At 40.4% G+C, this 7,287-nt stretch overlaps 1 long non-coding RNA gene across 1 annotated transcript; it reads right to left on the reverse strand.

Moving 5' to 3' along the window:
- Positions 1–376: 376 nt before the first annotated feature.
- LOC140241947 (uncharacterized) lies at positions 377–3,804 on the reverse strand. The gene is made up of 3 exons (XR_011902116.1): positions 3,196–3,804; positions 2,024–2,282; positions 377–1,516 (listed from the first exon to the last, which is right to left on the reverse strand). It is a non-coding gene; the product is annotated as an uncharacterized lncRNA (long non-coding RNA).
- Positions 3,805–7,287: the final 3,483 nt, after the last annotated feature.

Consider the following 7,287-nt stretch of genomic DNA (forward strand, 5'->3'; position numbering starts at 1 on the left):
TGGTAGGGTTTTACAATCTCACTCCTGTAAGTACAATACCCCTCCCCTACTTTTCCTCACTCCCTTTTACTAATTTTCTTTGGTCTCCTATCTATACACACATCAACACACACACACACACACACACACACACACCCTTTGCCATACTACACACATACCCACAAACACCTTCAAACAGGCATCACTTGAACACTCCCACCAACATGCAAATCGCATACATATGTACAATGCCATACAAATCTTACCTGTACATATATCTATGAGGGGAATATTTCTATACATTCCATGAGGGGGAACATCAGACAAACATAGGGCAAATATATCAATGATATATTCATCCTATGTGTGTCTGATGTTGGTGTGTGTTTGTATCTGATATGCATGAGTGTACTGAGGGTGTGTGTATATGTGTATGTTTGTGCATTTTCATGTGTCTGTATGAAGCTAATCTTTTTTTGTTAATAAGGATGAATTTATACTGCATGTACTGTATTACTACAACCGCTCCAACTACATATAGAAAACACAACACACTTTTTTTTTTTCCATTTGCTTACAAAATATAATTGGTGTAATCAGCTGGAAGGAATGTTTGACAAATGAATACTGGTTCATGACAGAATACTACTATATGAGCCAGCTACATTCCAGTTCAATGAGTTCGTAACTAGACTTGGTCCTGTTCTCTAAATAGAGGCTGTGAAGCTATTGCCGAAAAGGCTACAGCATCTTAATTGTATTAGATCGTTATTTGTTTTTTGTGACCATGATTGACAACATAGCTGTTCAACATGTCAATTCTACACAATCAAAATTACCTTCAGTTTTATGGTTGTGAAAGTGTCATTTTCCAATTGCTAAAACATGCAGTAGATCTACATTACAAAAGAAAGAGGGGGAGCATAGTAAGAGTAAGAATTGAGACAAGAGTGCATTTGACATACAGTCGAATCTTGTTATAATGAGGTACATTATGGGACCAGAGATATCACTCCTGTATATCAAGATCTTGTTATAACTACAGTTTGTCATATCACTGCTTATAATATTGAGGTTCCACTGAACATGCATCAATAAATTACAATAAAATACAATGTACTGTAGATCATTTGTACAGAGAGGCTGAAGTCCAACAGCATGTTTCTCAGCTGTGTGCCTTGATGAGTTGGTGTTGGACGCTGCATATCATCAGTATACCCAACATACCGGTAATGGACAAGGTGTCTGACAAAGTATACATGTGACATTTCGCAATGTACAAACTTATCTGATGCATTTCTACACTGTGACCACATTCCCGTTAAGCAGATCGCAATGTGACAAGTTGTCACATTCTACACCCAATATCAGTGCTGCATATACAGTTTTATTACAACCTGTGCAAAATGAAAGCCTGTCACTATTTCTGATGGATGAGTTTATCAGATTTTTCTAACAGCAGAAGATGGCAGTGGGACTCTCACATTTTGGCCAGCATCATCTCACCAGTTACCGGTATGCAACATGTCTTGATCGCCTGATATTGAAACAAAAGTGAAACAAAATGGAATGCAAAAGGAGTAAAATTTGATAATCCTATTATATGACATCATGTGTTCATCTAGGAATTTATCTTGAGAATAGGATTTAAATTAGACAATGTAAATGGGACCCATGGGGTATGGTAGTCATTATTTTGGGGACGACTGTATAATGGCAGGATAAAATACATGTATAAAAACATGTATTGACTGCCTGAAATTGAAACAAAAATGAAATGAAATGGAATGCAATGGAATGCAAAGGGACTAAAATTTGATAATATATTACATAATATATTATCAAATTTATTACATAAGTGTTACTCTAGAAATCGTGAGAACAGGAATAAAATTACACAATGTGAATGGATCTTTCATTTGTAGAATCGTATAATGACACCATAAAATTCATTAGGAAATTATCAGGGATATGAAAAAAGCCTAATATTTATTGCAACATTTGGAAAATAAAATAGGGAATTAAATGTGCCTAACAAACTCACTTGTTATCTGCAGCATTTGTTCAAGCACCTTCTCCATAGGCCTACTGTTGGGTGTCCTGGTAGCTTCCAGTTTCTTTCACCCATTCATCGAGGCCCACAGTTGAGAAACCTGGATGTGCTATAATACAGCGCATTGGAGCATCGAAATGTCTTTCGTTGTACCGTAATTCTCAATCTTGTCCATTATGTGCTCTGTCTCTTTGCAGCAAACGGATTCCCTGGCAGTGGTCATGTGGGAACACAGCTGCGACAGAGGCACCTGAAAACAAAGAAAACATGAAAAAAAAGAAGAAACATAACGAACAACACATTCCTATTTCCTTCTTTGTGTTTATTAGTTGGTGTTTTGAAGTATGTACTGCACTGTCACACAATGAGGTTTAGACTATAGGCCTATTAGTCATTAGTGAAATCATTGTTTGAGTTCTAGGCAAGTGTGAACAAAATATCGTTCATGACTAGGCCTGTAGGAACCCCTACTGCCAGAGAGGTTACCACTGATACCAGACTCTTCAAACCACTGCTTAGCCCAGCCACATACAGTAATTGAAATTGCAGTTATGGTATGGCCGGCAAACACTTGTACCTTATTGCAAACAGCAGTTTTTCACTTATCCTTTCATAACTTGTCTTGTGCTCGGCAATTTACATGTGAAACTGTAGTAGGAGGGCCTAGTGGAAACAAACTTGGTTGGAATTTACCAGTCGATTACCTCATGATAGGAAGGTCCTTGGGGCCAGAGAAATGACCTCCTTATATACCGGGTACATGCGTATACAGGTACAGTACTATGAATTACATCAAAGTTTATACCAGGACTCAAGTAAAATACTGTTAAATGCGGGAAAAAAAATCGGGATCTGAAAAATCAGTTTGTCCTTGTGACATTATGAATGAGATCGAGAGATATGAGAGCTCAAGTATGACATCTGCCTCGCCAACTCAGTGCATAGCCTTTCAATTCATACCGTCGTTTACCGATGTCCCTCCTCCACTCCAGTTTCACGTTCATGTTGTATTGTAAACAAAATTCTGTTTTGATTTTTCCGACCCCAATCGACCTGCATTCTGTAAAAATTAACGTTAGGCCTAACGTTAGAGTGAACTATCTAGACTCTCAGCGTACTTGATACTAATGATAGTTACCAATTATTATCTTCCAAGTCCCAACCTCGTCGCGGGCTCGTTGCCATCACCCTGTTCCTCGAGCAGCATCCTCACGGGCCACTGCCCCGGGGGCGGGAGGTGAAGAGTCAGGTTCATATACTCCAGAACGGTACGGCTACGGGCGGGATGAACTCAATACAGATTAGATTTAGGGTTGCGTGGGGCTGGAGCTGGAGCTGACGAGGGGCTGCTTTACCTTCGCCTTCCTCATCTCGGTGGGGGTAGCAGCCAGAAAGGCGAATCCAGGTCTGAATCCATATTGAGAACACTGTCTTGTTGACCACGTACTGCTACCAGCTTGTTTACCGTGTATAAAGCTAATGCAACGCGATCTCCGCGGAGCTAGCAAGGTATGCTGTTATCGTAAAAATTAGAGTGCCATCCAGTCTCCAGTTGAAATTTGTTGTTATCATCCATGCACACACACAGAGTCACAATGTACGGTCAGCAGTAAGCGGCTGTCTGTACGTCTACTTGTCTTTTTCTCTCGCAGAAAATATCTAGTTTTTTCCAAACGTAAACCGGATCCAAAAAGGCAATTATCATGGGTAAAGTGTTCAAAAAAAAGTCAGTGGCGTCACTGGGCCTCTACTAAAATGTCTAAACAACATATTCAAATCACTTTTGGGACGCAAAGATTGTCAGAACTGGTTAAATCTTGATTTAAAAATAGATAAAGTTTCACTCATTTTACATTGCCAACGCATTAGACGAACTCGGTGGCTTCGAAGGGTCTCCCCCCTCATACGTCAAATCGCATAAGCCAATCAGCTGCCAATTTTGGGGGGCGTTCCCAAATCAGTGAACATTTTGAGCGATTTCTTGTTACTGAGCAATTTTTGGTGGATAAAAACGCCAGAATCGTGTTAGTGAGCTCAAATACCTTCTATATAGCCCCAATGTCCGAGTTAAAAGACTCCCCCTTTAATGACCATATCCAACATGTGCCCACACAAAATACTACTACAAAGGGCGCAAAGCTTGCTGAACTAAGGACTAAAGACACATTTCTAGGTGAAATCCCCACTCCCATACATTTTGTATTTCCGAGATGTGAATGGGATGACCTGAAGAAACACTAGAAAGAGACACAATTTCAGCGTAACTCATCATGGGAACTTATTATTGTCAATGGCTTTAATGAAGAAAAGCAATCCTTATTGTGTTTTTACGTTCAAACATCACAATCAAAGTTTCTACAGCTACCTATTTAAAAGAAAATCTAAAATCTTATCTAATACAAGTGCATCTTGCATTTTTCACAACTGTAAGATAGATGTAGATTCTTCTTTGCTTGTAACAGTTTTACACTCTGTTCAACTCATACACAATAAAAGAGAAACAAATAGTAGACATCTAAAGTAAAAATAAGAGATGATCTCAAGGAAACAATCTCATGAGAGTTCTTTATCCTTTAAGATATCCATAAGAAAATTTTTAGAAACACACAACAGTGTATACCGCTCAGGTAATAAAGACAGCTAGTAGCTACCGACTTCATGTGATGCAAAAGATATCGAGCGAAAGTACAACAAGCCTGCGAGAAGATCAAGATGGAAAAGTATCAGTTAATTGAGAGATAAACTACAAACAACTTATCCCGGAATCTTGCCAGGTCTTATTTTAAAAATCTCGGCAAAACCATTATATGTTATTTGTTTCACTGAGCAAGGAGTTTGAATTTTCCACCAAAAAAAAAAGGTGGTCACAGTGACTGCTATTAAGAAAATCTGGTCTCTACAAATCAACTGTCTCATTCACAAGAAAATGTGAATTGTCTCGCATGTTAACCGTTGTCGATGATCATGCTCAAGAACATCTTAAAATGTCAGAGCTCCCATACCGCCCTTGGGAGAAGATCGCTGTCGACTTCCATGGACCTCTACATGTACTGATTGACAAATACTATTTCCAATCATGGAAACTGTCTCATCAACATCGGCCAAATCGATGATCATGACAGTAAATGCTTGCAATGTCTGGCATTCCTGCCAAGTTTAAATCAGATAATGGACCACCCTTTCAGAGTGCCGAGTTCGCCAAATTCATAGGAGAACAATTATTTCATCATCATTGCATTACACCATACTGGCCCTAGGCTACTGGCCTGGTCAAATGTTTGATGAGATGTCTTAAGTTAAAAAAGGAACAAAATCAAAACAATATACCAGTGCTGAGGGTCACTGGGTAAAGGTGGTAGACATAACATGTCAATTCTCTTCTGCATATCATTAAGAGCTCACCTTGAGTAATATATTACTATATCAACATTTGTTAACATAAGAATAAAAGTTCTGAAAATACTCCTTTCATACTAGTAAAGAAATTATCTTGCAAGCATTTCTAAATCAAATCATGATATTTAAATTCTAAACCCGTGAATTTATATCATAAAATGTCATCTTTGACAATGTGACTCTAATCTAATTTGAATTCCTTTACTCTACAATGTTTGTTTGTCATTATTGGTAAATCTTCAAACTGTTCATTAATGTGTCTATCAGCACTGGTGGTCAATTTATATTGCATTTTTATTTTACTTTTTGATGCTCAGCAAAGTTGCTTGATGTGAAAAGTGAAAGAGAAATACAAGAGTGAGTGTGGTATAGCGCCATCTATGTTGATAAAAAGAGAGGAAGCAGCTTTACACTCTGTCTACAGAGTGGTTTTGTGATGTGAACTGTCACTAATGAAAGAGTGAGACACCACAAGTAGTAATGAGGAAGGAAGATACTTGGACACTACAAGCTGAAAATGTGGACTATCAAATAGAAAATGAGTGATATTGCTCCTGGACTGCAGGTATTAGATAAAACAATTGGCTGTCTAGGGTTAGGGAATATGGACTGTGTTAATGTGTGGTCCCACATAATGAGTTTCTATCTTCATAGAACACAGAATTTTTCTGTTATTCCAGATGCATCATGGCCGGGAACTTTTATAAACGGGTGTCGCCGAACCAGTGCGCCCTAACCAACTTCTACAATCCGTGGAGCTTTTATGCTCTATTCCTCGCCGATCATGACACTGTCAAGGAGTGGATGAAACAAGAGAGCAAGCATCGCATATTCACGTGGCCATGTCGGCGGAAGGGGCAAGGGAAACACGAGGAGTACAACGTCGAGATACTCCTTCTCTGAACATACCCAGTTTCTCGTCCAAGACGTAATGGAGTTCGTCAGGACGTTTTTCCTCCAGGAATCACTGAAGGGGTGTTCCATCCAGGCAGGGATGGATTACAAGAAGACTTCAGTCGACTGGGCTAACTTCGTCCACGACCCTTTCAAAAAGTGCGTTGACGATCTGTACAACAGGGAGGAACCAGTCCTGCTCCGTGGCGAAGTCGAGATCGACGAGTCCCTCTTCAGGCATCGTTGCAAATATCACAGGGGCGACGGAATGAAAAAAGTCAAAATCTGGGTGGTTGGGCTCGATGAGCGAGAGACAAACAAGCTCGTCTTGTACCCTGATCGACAACCGAATGGAAAGACACTTATCAGCATCATCTGTCGCCACGTCGTCCCTGACACAACGATATACACCGACGGGTGGAGCAGATACAGCCAGCTGAACAAGTTGGGCTACCGACACTTCTTGGAAATCCACAAGGACCAATTAAAGGCCATCTTCGGAAATGAGGAAACCAGGAGAGGAAGGAGGTGATTACAAACACCATTGAGGGGGGCTGGAAGCACGCCAAAGAACACTTTCGTCGCATCAACGGGACGAAGCTGCCCAACTTTGAAGCCCATAAGGCCGAAATCATATGGAGAAACCATGTGAGAGGCCAGAACATATTCGATGCCTTCTTCTGGGACCTTCTGGGGAAATACTTCCCACTCACAGGCCCTAGGCAATTGGAAACCAGGCAACCCCTCTTGGATATGTGGTCAACCTGCAATGCAGACACTTCTATCCAAAGATTGAGTAACACAGAGCTGGGCGATGACGATGAAGGTGACGTCAATGGAGAACTATCTCCTCCCACATCGACCCCGAAGTAGAAAACTGCTGCTGCCACTGCCACGCCAAAAACGTCAAGGCCCCACAAGAAAAGGAAGCGGCGGGCTTACAAGAAAGTCTGCCACCTGACAGG

This window comes from Diadema setosum, chromosome 2 (genome assembly GCF_964275005.1).
Source record: "Diadema setosum chromosome 2, eeDiaSeto1, whole genome shotgun sequence".
NCBI lineage: Eukaryota > Metazoa > Echinodermata > Echinoidea > Diadematoida > Diadematidae > Diadema > Diadema setosum.